The sequence below is a fragment of the Hemicordylus capensis genome, chromosome 2 (assembly GCF_027244095.1).
Source record: "Hemicordylus capensis ecotype Gifberg chromosome 2, rHemCap1.1.pri, whole genome shotgun sequence".
Classification (NCBI taxonomy): Eukaryota; Metazoa; Chordata; class Lepidosauria; order Squamata; family Cordylidae; genus Hemicordylus; species Hemicordylus capensis.
In genome coordinates this window covers 408,421,304-408,435,509 of record NC_069658.1, presented here as the reverse complement: position 1 = coordinate 408,435,509, position 14,206 = coordinate 408,421,304, and positions in this window count along the sequence as shown.

Genomic DNA, 14,206 nt, shown 5'->3' with positions numbered 1-14,206 from the left:
TCTAGCTCAGTATTGTCTAAACAGACTGGCAGTGGTTTCTCCACGGTTGCAGGCAGAAATCTCTCTCAGCCCTGTCTTGAAGATGCTGCCAGGGACGGAACGTGGAACCTTGATGCTCTTCCCAGAGCGGCTCCATCCCCTGAAGGGAATATCTTACAGTGCTCACACTTCTAGTCTTCCTTTCATATGCAACCAGGGCAGACCTTGTTTAGCTAAGGGAACAAGTCATGCTTACTACCACAAGACCAGCTCTCCTCTCCTAGTAGCATCACAGAATTTTCATGGCCAATAATGTAGGCCTGTGATGCGGCAGATATAAGGAACTCATGTGTGCAAAATGTTAGTTTGATGTCACTTGTGAATAACATGCCTCATTAAAACAAGCAGGGCTGGCTGCAGGTTGCTCTGGGTCCTGTCGCTCCTGCCCCCCATGGCATGTGAGTGCCCCTCCATAGCTCACTTGGTAGATGGTTGTAGAAGCTCCAGTCCCCTTCTTTATCCCATCTAGTCTTCAAAGGGAGAGGCCCTCAATGGTGACTCTGATTTCCGCCCTTCTGCCGGCCAATCGCTTTCTGCCAAGCACTCTTGCGTTGAGGCAATAGAAAGAATAGGACCAGGAGGAGCTGCTGTCCAAATCATATAAAGAGTTTTAAAATAAAAATCAAGTCACCTCTCCAAAACATGAGGATTTATATTTGGTGAGGCTGAATGTTCTCTTTTAATGCTATAAACTAGTTTTAAATAGACTTGTCTTATTTTTCTTTGTTTTTAGTCCCATGGTATTTTGATACAGTCCTTTTAATGTTTAAATCTCTGTTCTGCCCTGTTTTTAGACCTGTGGTCGTCTGGTCTGATTCTTTTAGGGTTTAATTATTTGTTTTGTGTTTGCTTTGTTTTTAGATCTGCAGTTGTATGATATGGTCATTGGACTCATCAATAACATTCTATTCTATAAAGTCATCACATGACGATATGTGGCTCATGTGGCAGCTTCTCCACTACAAAGCATTTAGGCCAGATCCTGCATGGACCCTTGTCTGGGCATGGGCCCTTGGCTTCTGCTTGATTTGGCCCCATCTGGGGCACTGGCCCTGAGAATAAGGACAAAAAAAGCAAAAGTCAAATCTCTATTTGTGGACAGATCGATGCTGGCTAAGTCCTTTGCTTTGTAAATAACTTCTCACCCATTTCTTTTATTGTCTACCATAGGCATTTTGGACTGTGAGCAAAAGGACAGTTGGATTGGCATAATGTTAAAGAGTCCCTACAACAGACCATGTCAGTTTCCCCCAGCAGTGAACAGAGAACAACCATTGCAATTTACCCTTTACAAGCTGACCCCAGCTGGCCCATTTTATTGTTGGTCTGGTGCCACTTTTTCTAGCACATTTGTGGAAAGCATTTTTGGCACTTTGCAATGGATTCAGTCCCTTTCACTTGCTGTAGTAAGCTCGCTCCACTCCATTTTCCATTTTTGCTTGTTCTTGCTGCAAGTGGGAACCTACAGTTTGACAGATGAAAAAAGATTGCAGACAGATTTTCTTCTCTAGGAAAATAAGTCTTACTGAAATGCCTCCCTTCTATTTATTCATCATTAGAAAGGGGTAAAAAAACCAGCAACTCTGAGCTGAACTTTAAAGGCATGCATGCAGTTGTTCCAGATCAGGCAGCCAAACTTTATGCGTGTGTTGACCTTCACTCCTAATTGGATTTAAATGATGATTTGGTACCATACAGCATTTTGTCCAACAGAGTAATGCTTACTTACTGTGAGCATACTAGGGCTTCTTCCTAATCTAGAATCTTGCCTGTACCCTGTACCCAGGCCAGCCATTATCCCTAGATCCATGCCAGTATGTCCAGCTCCAGTAGGCAGTGGGTTTAGGCAATCACCAGGCTATCATAGCTTTCAATTGGTATGAAGCCCAAGCAGGCAGGATCCCCACCAGCTGAGAGCATACCTTTGCAATGACACCGGAGACTCAATTTCACTTACGGCAGAATTCAGCTAAGTGAGAGGCATGCCCAGCTGAGCGTGTGCAGCAAAAAAATCCCCTGCAAGGCTCCGGGACAAGGTGTTTGTATATCCCCTGAATCAAGTTGCCCAAGGGCCCAGAGAATGTGATACTATGTATCATGTATTTTTTATTTATTTGTAATGTTTATAAATTGCACTTCAATTGGCTTGGATACAAAGGTGACCTTCTGATAGCAGAAAGCCTCTTCTGCGTCTGTGTCTGCTGTTTCCAACATAGCAGAAGACCACTGAATGAGAAAAAAGACCCCCAGAGCTAACTTTCTAGATCTAGGGTTCTTTTGTGTGTTCAAGCATTTATGCAAAATTTCTCATAACATCTTTTCAAGGCCTTTTATGGCCCACTGGATGTTATATACTATATACCTTATTTGCCATTAGTCTTTTTCTGTACACAGGAAGAGATACCAAGCTGTGGTGCCACTACTTATAAGTCACCACTGACACACTGTGGCTGAATCCAGATATAATAGGAAACTGGAGGTCACTTCACCTCTGGTTCCCTATGCCGCATGTCTGAATTCAGCAATCTGGAGTTGAAGGCAAAAAGGGACCTGTGGTTTCCATCGCCGAACTCCACTCTGAACCTTTGGTCAGAGAGGAGTTTTGCTGCCTTCAACTCTGGTTCTGCAGCACGTGTTATATCTGAACACTGACACTGTAGTTTCAGCCCCATGGAGCCAGAGATGAGGGAGGAAGCTCCTCCCTCACTCTGGCATGAGCTGTGTGGGCTGTCCTTCTGTTGAGAAGGAAGCCCATACAGTCAGCAGCTCCAACTTTCTGCAGTCTTGCTGATCGAAGAGAGGCAGCTCTCCCCAACTAATTAGAGAGCTGTGGGAGGAGAGGGTGGAACCATGGGTCCATTGGGCCCATGGTTCCACCGTACATCTGAAGATGGCCTGTGTCACTACAGAGCAAGAGATCTTTGGCTTGTACTTTCACAAGGCTTGCAAGAACATCATAAATACATTTTTCTTTCCACACATGGTCTTTTGAGATCCAAACCAATATTCTTCCATTACAGTGCAATATTTACATGAATGTAGAACAAACAAACAAATAAATAAATAAATACAAACAACTTTATCTGCTGACCCATAACAAATTGTTCTCTGGGTGGCTCACAACACTGTGTGTTAAATATGTGTGTGAAAGAGCTGTAAAACAAAAGGTGTTGCCATATTTTAAGGCAAAAGTCTTTGTCAGAACATCTTTCCTAGTCTGTTCATTCTTAAGCTGTTATCATAGCAGACATGCAATTGGTTACCGATTTTAGCCTGCCTTAATTAATCTTCAAAAATGTGGAGTTCTACCAAACTTTCCCCCCTATTCAGATTCAGCAGCTTAGTTCTTGCAAAGCATATCTTGCATTAATTACCACTAGCAGAAGCCTAATTGAAGATGAGACTTTTCTTATAACCAACCTAGCCCTGTCTGGGCTGCCCCAGGCAGGGTTAGGCTGGTCATGAGAAGTGGTGGGATCCTCGCAGATTCCTCCACTCCCTGCCTGCCTAACCCCCTCAATGAACCTTGCTTTTAGAGAAAGTCAAGGGTGCTCTCACACCCTTTACCCGTCTACCATGTATCATGTGACTCTTCACGCTGTGTGCAGCCCGAGGAGTCAAGGAGATGGGCGCATAGAACACCAGTCTGAGGGGGGAATTCTCAATGCAACATCTTTGCTGCATGTTTCATTGAGGGATGCCTGGAAGCTGGAACAACAAGTTCCGGCCCCGTATCCCTCTGCCCTGCTCCATGTTTCATGGAGTTGCATGGAGCGGGGCTGCCCCTGTGGGCGTGTAGGAAGCACACCGAAGAGGACTTGTTTGGTCATCTGTGGGGAGGGGGAGGTAAGGTGAAAGAAGCCTCCCCTGTCGTGTCCTCCCCACACAAGGTGGGTGAAAAGGTGAAGAGCAGAAGCACATTACAATATGGTAAATCTAAGACTGGCAGGGAAATTCTGTGTGTCAAGAATAGTTGGAAGGTTTATTGGGCACAGGCACCTCAGAAAATGTCTGCCTCATATACCACAAACCCAGCTTTTAAATTTTTTGTTGACTTGTTTAAAAAGTTTTTTGACTCTCTGAGGTCTTTTCTAGTGAAAAAGAAGCCTTTCTGTCACTCTACTCATATATTATTAACAAAGAAGTGCTAAATGGAGTATTGTTGACAACAGGGAAATTTCATTGCTTGGAATTCTCTTGCAGAATATATTAACTACAGGAGCTTTTTGACTACCTTGGATCCCTCCACACCATGGGAAGAAGCCCTTCCCCCACCTTTCCAGGGCCTGTTATCTGGCTACAGTAGAGCTCAGAGGAGCTGATATGAGCTCTTCTGGCCGCGGTTGTTCTTTCTCTTTTAATAAAGTTGTGGCATGTTTTAATGATACTTATTAGTCTCTGTTTCTTTTCCTTCTGTCTAGAAAGTAGTATATTTTAAAAGCTCCACACAAGTGACGTAGCCTCTGAGCATAGAAGGAGTAGATTTCTTCCCTTTAAGCCTCAGGCCTCCACTTAATGGTTAATGGCTGATAGGGCAATGGCTCACTCAAAGTAGTCTCACTGAAATTAAAATGACATCAAAAGGTAAAGTTGTGCAATCTAGTTGGTGCTGACTCCGGGCACCCACAGAGCCCTGTGGTTTTCTTTGGTAGAATACAGGAGGCGTTTACCATTGCCATCTTCCTATATTGCCTCTTCCTATATTGCTGCTGCCCGATATACCCATATCTGGGAAACACACCTGTTTGGAAACATAGTCTGGGAAACACACCCATGGGGATTCGAACCAGAAACCTCTTGCTCCCCAGGCAAGTTACTGGTGTGTGCCATTAGGTGGCATTAGGCATTCCTTAACATTTTCTTTTAATTTCAGTAGGATAACTTTGAGTAATGTCCCTCATTATGTATCATTGAGTAATGTTCCTCATTATCATGATCCCTTTCTTGTTGTATTCTCTACAAAATAGGAGAGGATGTATTATTGGTATTTTAATTTTAAATATACTAACAGATCTCATGCACTGTGGGAAGCTTTGGCTAATGTCAGATTCTTTTAGAACAATCTGTGTGCTGAGTGGGGTCTTGGTGGGTTCACCTCACACAGGATCTTTACATTGTTTTCCACTCACCTTTTTTAAAGGACATTTCCATTATTCTCCCCTCCCCAAGACCATTTTTCAGGGAACGGTTTTTAGGATTTCCTTGAGGCTCCTCCTTTGGAACTTCCTAGTATGGGGTCCTTGGTCCCAATCTTATACATTTGTACTCAGAAGTAAGCCTGGAGAAATAAATGGGGTTCCTCTCTCAGAAGGGTTCCCCCTTCTATGCTTTGATCTCTGCTGGTCCTGATTCCTAAGCTCCAGTGGAATCAGTGGACTTATTTTCTAGTAATTTATTCCAAGCTTTGCTGAGGTTCTCTGCTTCCCCCCTTTGTTGGTGGGTGAGAGAACAAATGCCCATGCAAGGAAAGAGAGGAAGAGGAAAAATTGTTTAACCATACAAGTGCCAGAGTGCTCATAGACTGTCCCCATCAGGCACCTATGTTCAGAACCAGGAAGTCACTCACTAGAAATTGGTAGAACTTGCCCCTCTCAAATTTGGCTTCAGAATTCTCAGTGGGCAGACTCAGCTAAGCTAATTGTCCCTTAGTTATTTTCCCTTTTATTTTGGGGATTTAGAACAGTCATTACTCAAAAATTACTATATTGATGTTTTTCAAACCAGAAAAAGGCACCAGTTGTTTATGGACCTGAATTTTGAGGTGATGCTAAAAAGACATCACACATTTTAAAATAGACATTATTGTGGTGAAAAAAGGTCACCAAAACTTTGAAATCCAATTTTAGGAATTAAAAAATGTAAACTGCTGAATTTCAGACATTTTGCAATGCATTTCCACCAAATTTTGAGGGATGGTGTCCCTTGCCCCCTAGTTGATGTGTGCATGATTTCAGGGGAATTGGGAGGATACTAGGGGTGTGCATGGAGCCAGTTTGGCTAGTTCAGTTTGATTCTGAACTGGATTTGAACTGACCTGGCCTGGTACAATTCTGTGCTCAGCTGAACCGGGTCCAGTCCAGTTTGACCACCAAACCAGGCTGAATCAGTTCAGGGGATATACTCGTAAACAGGGGCATAGCTAGGGAAGAGGGAGCCCGTGTTCATCCCTCTCTCTGGTGGCCCCTCAGAGTGAGGGAGATAATGAAGAAAATAGGGAGGGTTGGAGCTAGAGGGCCCTCAGGAGCTGGCGGCCCGTGTTCTTTGAACCCTTTTGCTCAATTATAGCTACGCCCATGCTCGTAAAGTAGAATTGGGCAAGGAATCCCCTTTACAAGTAAAGAGGCATTCCAAAGGCAGCAGCTGCTAGAGTGGAAAAAGCTGCTTATCCCAGCCACTTGCTACTACTTGCCCTCCCGGGACAGCAAGCACACTCCCCACTCTCTTACTGAGCCACCAGCTAGGCGGTGGCTCAGTTCGGGCCTGCCCATATGTGGGGAGGCCATTTTCATGATGCACGGAGGCCATAACCAAGCTGCCACCAAACCTGTGGCTCAGTAAAGTAGTAGGGAGTGCACCTGCCATGCTGGAAGGGCAAACAGCAGTGAGCAGCTGGGGTAAGCAGCTCCCTCCTCCTCTCGCTGCCGCCACCTCAGGAATGCCCCTTACCGCCCCAAACCAGTTCACCCAAACCAGGCCCAGTTTGGTTCAATCACAGACCGAACTTCCCCAATTTGCTCCATGACTGAATCTGTGCATCGGCTCCAGTTTGAAGTGAATCAATTCAGGATCAACCATTCGTGCACACCCCTAGTGGATACCTTCAACTTTATAAGCAATAGAACATTCAGGGCTTATAATGGCAGAATGTTCAAAACACTCTTGATCTTAACTATACTGGCATGACTGTATACTCTACTGCAGTATGTATACTTAACTATACTGGCATGACTAATAATGGAGCAGTGATTCTGTTACATTGAATAGAGGGTAAGTTATGGGGTGCAGGGGAAAAGCCTATCACCCACAGTGGGGATTGCCTTCCTCCACTGTCATTTTTTATTATTTCAGCTTCTACATTTAACCCCAATTTAGGACCATAGGAACATAGGAAGCTGACATATACTGAGACAGACCATTGGTCCATCTAGCTCAGTAATGTCTACCCAGAATGGCAGCAGCTTCTCCAAAGTTGCAGGCAGAGTCGCTCTCAGCCCTATCCTGGAGATACCAGGGAGGGAACTTGGAACCTAGATGCTCTTTCCAGAGCAGCTCCATCCCCTAAGGGGAATATCTTACAGTGCTCACATGTAGTCTCCCATTCAAATGCAACCAGGGTGGACCCTGCTTAGCTAAGCAGACAAGTCATGCTTGCTACCACAAGACCAGCTCTCCTCTTTAAGGTAACTGAGTCATGTAGCAGGTTAAGGGATTTCAGCAATTCTTCTCCAGCTCAGATTTTAAACCAAGCCAGAAAAGAATCTGGGGCTTTGAAATGTATTCTTTCCCTTTGAGGCAGGCTTTAGCAATCCTTCAAATTTAAATCCTGAGCCTGATTCAGAAGAATGAAGTAGGGATGTGCATGAAATTTGTTCGAATCAATTCAAATTTCAATTGAATTCCAATTGATGAGAATTAAAAACCATTAAACAGAGTGGAGATTCATTCAAATCAATTAGAATTCACCCAAAGTCAAATTGAATTTGGTAGAACTCAACTGAACTTGGTTAGACTTTGAGTGAATTCAAATTAATTTGAGTGAATCTCCACTCTGTTTAATGGTTTTGAATTAGAATGGATTTGAGCGAATTTTATGCACATCCCTAGAATGATGCCAGCATCCCTGGCATCCCCTTCTTGTCTGATATAATAGGCTGAGAGGAGCAAGGATCAAGTAGACAGGTATTGTCAGGACCCAGGCAGACTTAGACCTTGATAAGAGCAGCCCTGCTGGATCAGGCCCAAGGCCTATCTAGTCCAACATCCTGTTTCTGCCCTCACAGCAGCCTCTGGCAGCAATGACAAGGTAGCAGTGTCCACAGTTCATGAGGTCATCTCCTGTTCCAGAGCTAGTACAATAGGAGATGCCCCACCTGCCATTGCCCCCAGGACTCCAAGAGCAGCAGTGGCACTAGCTCAGGTCTAGGCCAACAACCAAAATCTGAAGAAGAGTGACAACCTGGCTGCCTACAGCCTCACAGTGTCTGAACTTTGATAGTCCTACTCCAGAGAAAGAATCAAGGTATAGGCATGGAGCCTCAGATAAAGGCCAGTCTCGTTCCAAGAAGGGAAGGAGCTATATCAGCCCCTCAATTCCAGCTAGATATTTGCTGGTGCAACAGCTCAACTGGGAGAGCCTGCTGCTGAGTCTGCTGCCAGCTTGCCTTTACTCTTGAGTGTCTCTATTTGCTGCCTTGCTCTGCCTTGCCTCTCCCCACGCTAATCTTAGCTTTGGTCTCAGTTGCTAACTCAGTCTGCACCTTATACCTCATACAGTCCTTTTCGCCCACGTCATGGGAGTTGACAGGTGGTAGGCTGCACCTCTCCAAGGAGCCTACCGCCTCTCCAGATGCACCTCTCCAACTGCAAGAACTGCAACTCATTTAAATAAAAACAACCAGTCAGTTCCTCTGACACATCCTGCAATTGTCCTAGAAACAAACTGCTTATAATTATCTTGAACTGTGCACCAATTTTATCCTTGAAGTGCGGGATGTTATCAGTATGCTGATGACACCCAGATCTATTTCTCCATGTCAACTTCTTCAGGAGATGGCATATCTTCCCTGAATGCCTGCCTGGAGGCAATAATGGGCTGGATGAGGGAGAATAAACTGAAGCTGAATCCAGATAAGACGGAGGTACTAATTGTGCGGGGTCAGAACTCCAGAGATGATTTTGACCTACCTGTTCTAGATGGGGTCTAGAACTCATGCTCATTATCCCTGGCTAAATGCTGGGGTTGAATGTCGGACTACCTGTGAGGGCAGTGATGGGATCAGGATTGGTTCTGCCTGGGGTTTTGCTGCTCATGTGCATAGCCTTATGGTGGCCCTTGGGGCATAATCCTTCCAAGGGATACAGCTACTGTATTGGACTGGGAAGACTTCAAGTCCCAAGGGCCACTGCACATTTTCTCCTGTTATATGCTCTGCAGTGCAGCAAAGCAACAGAGGAAGGAAGAAATACTCCTCCTTCTCCCTTTCCCCACACTCCTGCTGCTGCTCCTGTAACAACCACCAGTCCAAAAAGTAAAGGGTGGACAGAATGTAAAAGGTTGAGAGGGCATTTTGGTGAATAGCAGGCTGATGGGAAGGATTGGTATGTGTTTTTGGTGGAGGAAAGTCATTTTTTGTGCCTTGAACTGGCTCAACAACATTTGGAGAGAAGAACTTAGATAATTTCCAGTTGAATCTGTGACATGTAATCCCAGTGTAGCACTGATAGAGAAGAGAGCACATGACGCAAGCACATATAGAGCTCAAGCACATATCGAGCTCATATTGACTTCACTAGTAATTAGGGGTGTGCAAACCTGGGCACCACCACGAGACAGAAGAGGGCCAGAAAGGCCTGAAAATGGGCCAAACCAGCCGAGAAAAGACCAGGTGGAGGTCGGCGGGGGGAGGGGGAAGCTTCAGAGACACCCCCTGCCATGGCTGCGAAGCACTCCCTGGAGGTGGCAGAATGACCTGGGCCTGGCGGTGAGTTTCAATTTAAACAAACAAACAAACAAACAAACAAACAAACAAACAAACAAACAAACACAAAACCACTTTTTGAACTCTGGACCATCTCCGAGCTGGCCTGGGGGGGTTGGCTCGAGGTTGAGCCAAACCAGGCCCAGTCTAGCCTAAGGATGAGCCCTCAAGCTGGCCCAGTTCGATGACAAACTGGCTCGACCTCGAGTGGGTTTGTACATCCCTACTAGTAATGGAATCAAGGCTTGTGGTGGACACAGTCTGCAAAACTGTATCTATACTGTTATCTTCCCCCCACTTGCTTCCACAAGCAAGGCAATGAGTTCAGCCAAACTAAAGTTAACCAAAGGGTCATACATTTTGATGATATAGCTGTAGGCAGCCCACAACTATAACAATCTCCAGTTTCACCTACCAGACACATTTTGTGTGAATCCGTGTAATTGAAAATTTGAGAGTCTGCCATCAGGTTTTACAAACAGCAAGGGCTATTTCCAAACCCTCTGATGACTCACTTAATCTCACTAACATTATTTTTTGGTGCTATCCTATATGACCTTGCTTGAGTGCAACCTGTTCACACATTCACCAACTTCAGCGGCATTTTTTCCTTAATAGAATACATTTCCATAGAATCCTTTTAAAAATATCTTTTGGTTTGCATAATTGACATCTGGCTCATGTGTAACATGCATATTTAGCACGTTATCCTTCTGCAATAAATACATTTCATGAGCATTGGCTTTCATTAGGGAAAAAAAATAAGTTCAAGGGAAAAATATCACTTTGCATTCTTGCTTCCAAAAGACTGAGTAGGAAAATACTTTCCCCCATGTAACTTGTCTTTTTAAAAAGCGCTCAGCTGAACCCAAATGAGCAAACCACATTGTAATGTGCAATTAAAGAAAAATGTTCTCTTTTTTAAAAAAGATCCCTTTTAATAATTTATTTTGGTGGGTTGTACTTGATTTGATTAAAGGTTAATCCATGTCTTATGTAACAAGAGTAAACATGAATTATCCAGACAATTAATTGCCTTTCGCTCTTTCTCCCCAATCAGTTTTAATCAACATTCAACCTAATGAATCCTTGACATGGCAGGCTGCTCTTCGACTTCTCTCAGTTAACAGAATCAAAAATAAATGGAACCTAGGAGGGCTTCTTTCTCCATTCGTTTCTAATCCACCTTGTCACATCACATGGCTCAAGAGGTTTCTTAAAGTGTGGGACACTGAAAATGTGAAGCATTGGAAATATATGTATTGGAACAAGGCTAAACGTATGACTTCTTTGCTCAGTACGTTGGCAGTGGCACGCTGAAAGGAGAGAACATGATCTGATAAGTCCATTGACTTGGCAAGACACTACCTCTGTTGCTTCTGTTATGATTACTAACAGCTCTGCTTGGAGAAGAGTTGCTGCCTCAGAGCCCCCTGCCTTCTGCCTCTCCCTAGGGCAAATTATGTAATCCTGAATTTAGCACTCTGTTTTCATTCTTAATACCATTTTTAGGTTGTTGGTTTTTTTAAAGAGAGCTCAGAAATGTACATAGGAACATAGGAAGCTGCCTTCTACCGAGCCAGACCATTGGTCCATCCAGCTCAATATTGTCTACACAGACCAGCAGCAGCTCCCCCAAGGTCACAGGCAGGTCACAGATGCTCCTTGGCATCTCTCGGCCCTAGCTTGGAGATGCCAAGGAGGGAACTCTGCATGCAAACATACAGGTGTTCTTTCCAGAATGGCCCATTCCTAATCTCTTACAGCACTCATACATGTAGTCTCCCATTCAAATGCAAACCAGGGCAGACTTAGCTTATCAAAAGGGACAATTCATGTCCCTGAAGACCACAAGACCAGTTCTCCTGTCTAAGATTATATTTACTGTTCAGTCCCAGCTCATCCAAAGTGCAAAAGCCTGCAATTCTGGGCACATGTTTAATTAATTTTTATTTGAAAACACCATTATTCCACTTTGATTTCTGAAGTTACTATATAGAGAAGCAAACAAAAAAATCCCACACCAGAACATAAATTAAAAAAACAAGCAAACACACTCAAAGGATGTTATAAAATCCTCCCACTGAAACAGACCTACACAGAGCAAGTCAACCACATCCCATCTTCTATTCATTGCAGCTGATTCTATGGCACATTAAAGAACTGGGAGTGGGAAACCAATTTGTGAGCACAATTTGATGCTTGATAATATCAGGGAGCTGAGACATGCTTTGGGTTGAGTTTGCCCCTCCACTATCTTTAAGGCTCCTTGAGATAGTAAGTCAGTTCACACGATCATTAATAGGGTAGCACACTGGGTGATTCTCCTATCATGTCCAAGTGTGGCTAAGTCTTTTAACCTCATGAACACTGGTCTTATGTAGAATGAATGCATACATGGCTCTTCTGCAGCACATAACATGGTCATATTTGTACTAGCCTATAAACTCATGTGGTCGCTAAGAGTTGACACTGACTTGATGGCACTGAATCAATCACTCAATTAATCACTCAATCAATAGACTCATAGGCACCAACAGTCCCTATTTACCAGGGACAGTCCCTGCTTTTTGGACAGGATTGTGTCCGTGGTAAATCACTGACCCACATTTGGAGCAGCATCCACCAGCCCCCATTCTGGCACACCTGCTGTATCAGACGTAGGTGCTTTTGTGCTCTTGCACAAGAGCACAAATAATTCTCAGCGCTTGCCTGGACACTGGAAGTGCTCTCCTAGAGTTGAAGCACATGGCTGAAGGTCAAACAATGTGTTTCCACTTCTGTGGGATGGACAATCTCAGAACATTTAAAAAGCTGAAAAAGCTTGGGTGAAGAGGTGGGTTTCAAATGCTTTTTAAAAATGGCTGTCAGAGGAAGGGCTTGCATGGTATTTAAAGGGATTGTAATGCCCTTTCCCTGCCAAGGGCAGCTGGTCCATTCTGAAAAGTCACAATTATGGTCGGAACTCCCCCTTGAAGATCATGGCCAATGCAGGGCTTCCTGGGATGTGCACTTGTGACTTGGTGGACCAGGAAGAGGGATGGACTCCCCTGCCCTGAAAATGGAGGTTGCTGGGCTGTGCTTGGATGAATGTCTGCGATGAGTTTCACGGTTAGAAAAATTAACCTCAGTTTTGACAACCCCTGGTTTCATGTTAAATGCAAATACAGCCATGGTATACTATGCCTCTCAGGTTGCTTGGCCCCTGCACATTGACAGGCATGACCCTATATTCATTCATCAAACGCTGTGGGGAAAATAGACTTTGAACATTATTCAAAGTGGTGGGGAGTACACGAAGGAGTTATGTATCTACCTCAGGCGAGTGACTGTGGTAATGGTTAATAACTTAAGCAGTGAGGACTGGACCACAATCTAGCACACTATTATTAGGTGTGTATAAGCCCTTTGAAATCAGGTGCACTTAAGTGTTGGATTGTGGCCCTGGATGTGAACCAGAAAGGTTGCATACATAAGGGCTGTTCTCACAACCATTAATTTCAGGGTCTCTCTCTCTCTCTGTATCCATTCAGTCAAGTCCAGCTCTCGATCACTCTATGGATCATAGCACTCCATGCCATCCTATCTCGGACAGCTTCCTTTAATTTCAGGGTCGAAGGCAGTAAACCCAGATATTTAGGCTTGTGTGAAGCCACGGGAATCCCTCCAACCCAGCTTTTTCAAACCTGGGTAGCCCAGCATCTCTAACCTGCTCTTAACTAATGTAGGAGGAAAAGAGTAATCTCCTACCTACCCCCCTTGGTTATGTGGGAGCACGGGGCCTTTTCACTCAGCAGAGCGCCGCACTATCCATCGGCCTCCACATGGCTACCATAGAGTTCTGTGGCCAGAGCAGTCGGCAGGTACTGCCATAATGAAGTTTTACCAGCCTTCTGACAGCACAGTGCATGCTGGGAAGGCAGGGGCATGTTTGGAGGACCATCCACAGTGGTGCAGAACTTGTAGCACCTGATTTCAGTGAAGTCCACCACTGGAGCCCTGGTTGTGTGGGTACTGGGAAACTCAAGCAGGTTCTGGTCTTCTGGAAATCATAAGGTAGGAGTGATCCTGTCCTTCTATCCACCCCCAGATGGTCGTGTGAACAAGCCTATATTCTGTACTTGGGGAGACTTTATTTTTTAGATGTTCATGATATATTTGGGAGTATACAGACTGAGATCCACAAATGGTTTCTCACACAACTCTTTGCAACTTCTATATCTCTGTTCTGACTTTCATCCTAATTCTTGCTCTTTGCATAGCAATATGGAGCCAATCCTTACTTTGGTATTCTAGGAGAAATCATATCCAAAACAATTAACTAGTAATAGAAAAAAGAAGGGAATATTTGTGCTTTAGCAAGATCAGCAAGCTGAACTTTGCTCCTGTTAACTTCAAATGTTAAGAATATCTCATTACAGCATGAATGTTTCAAAGCTGAGATACCTAGGAGGAAAACAAAACAAATC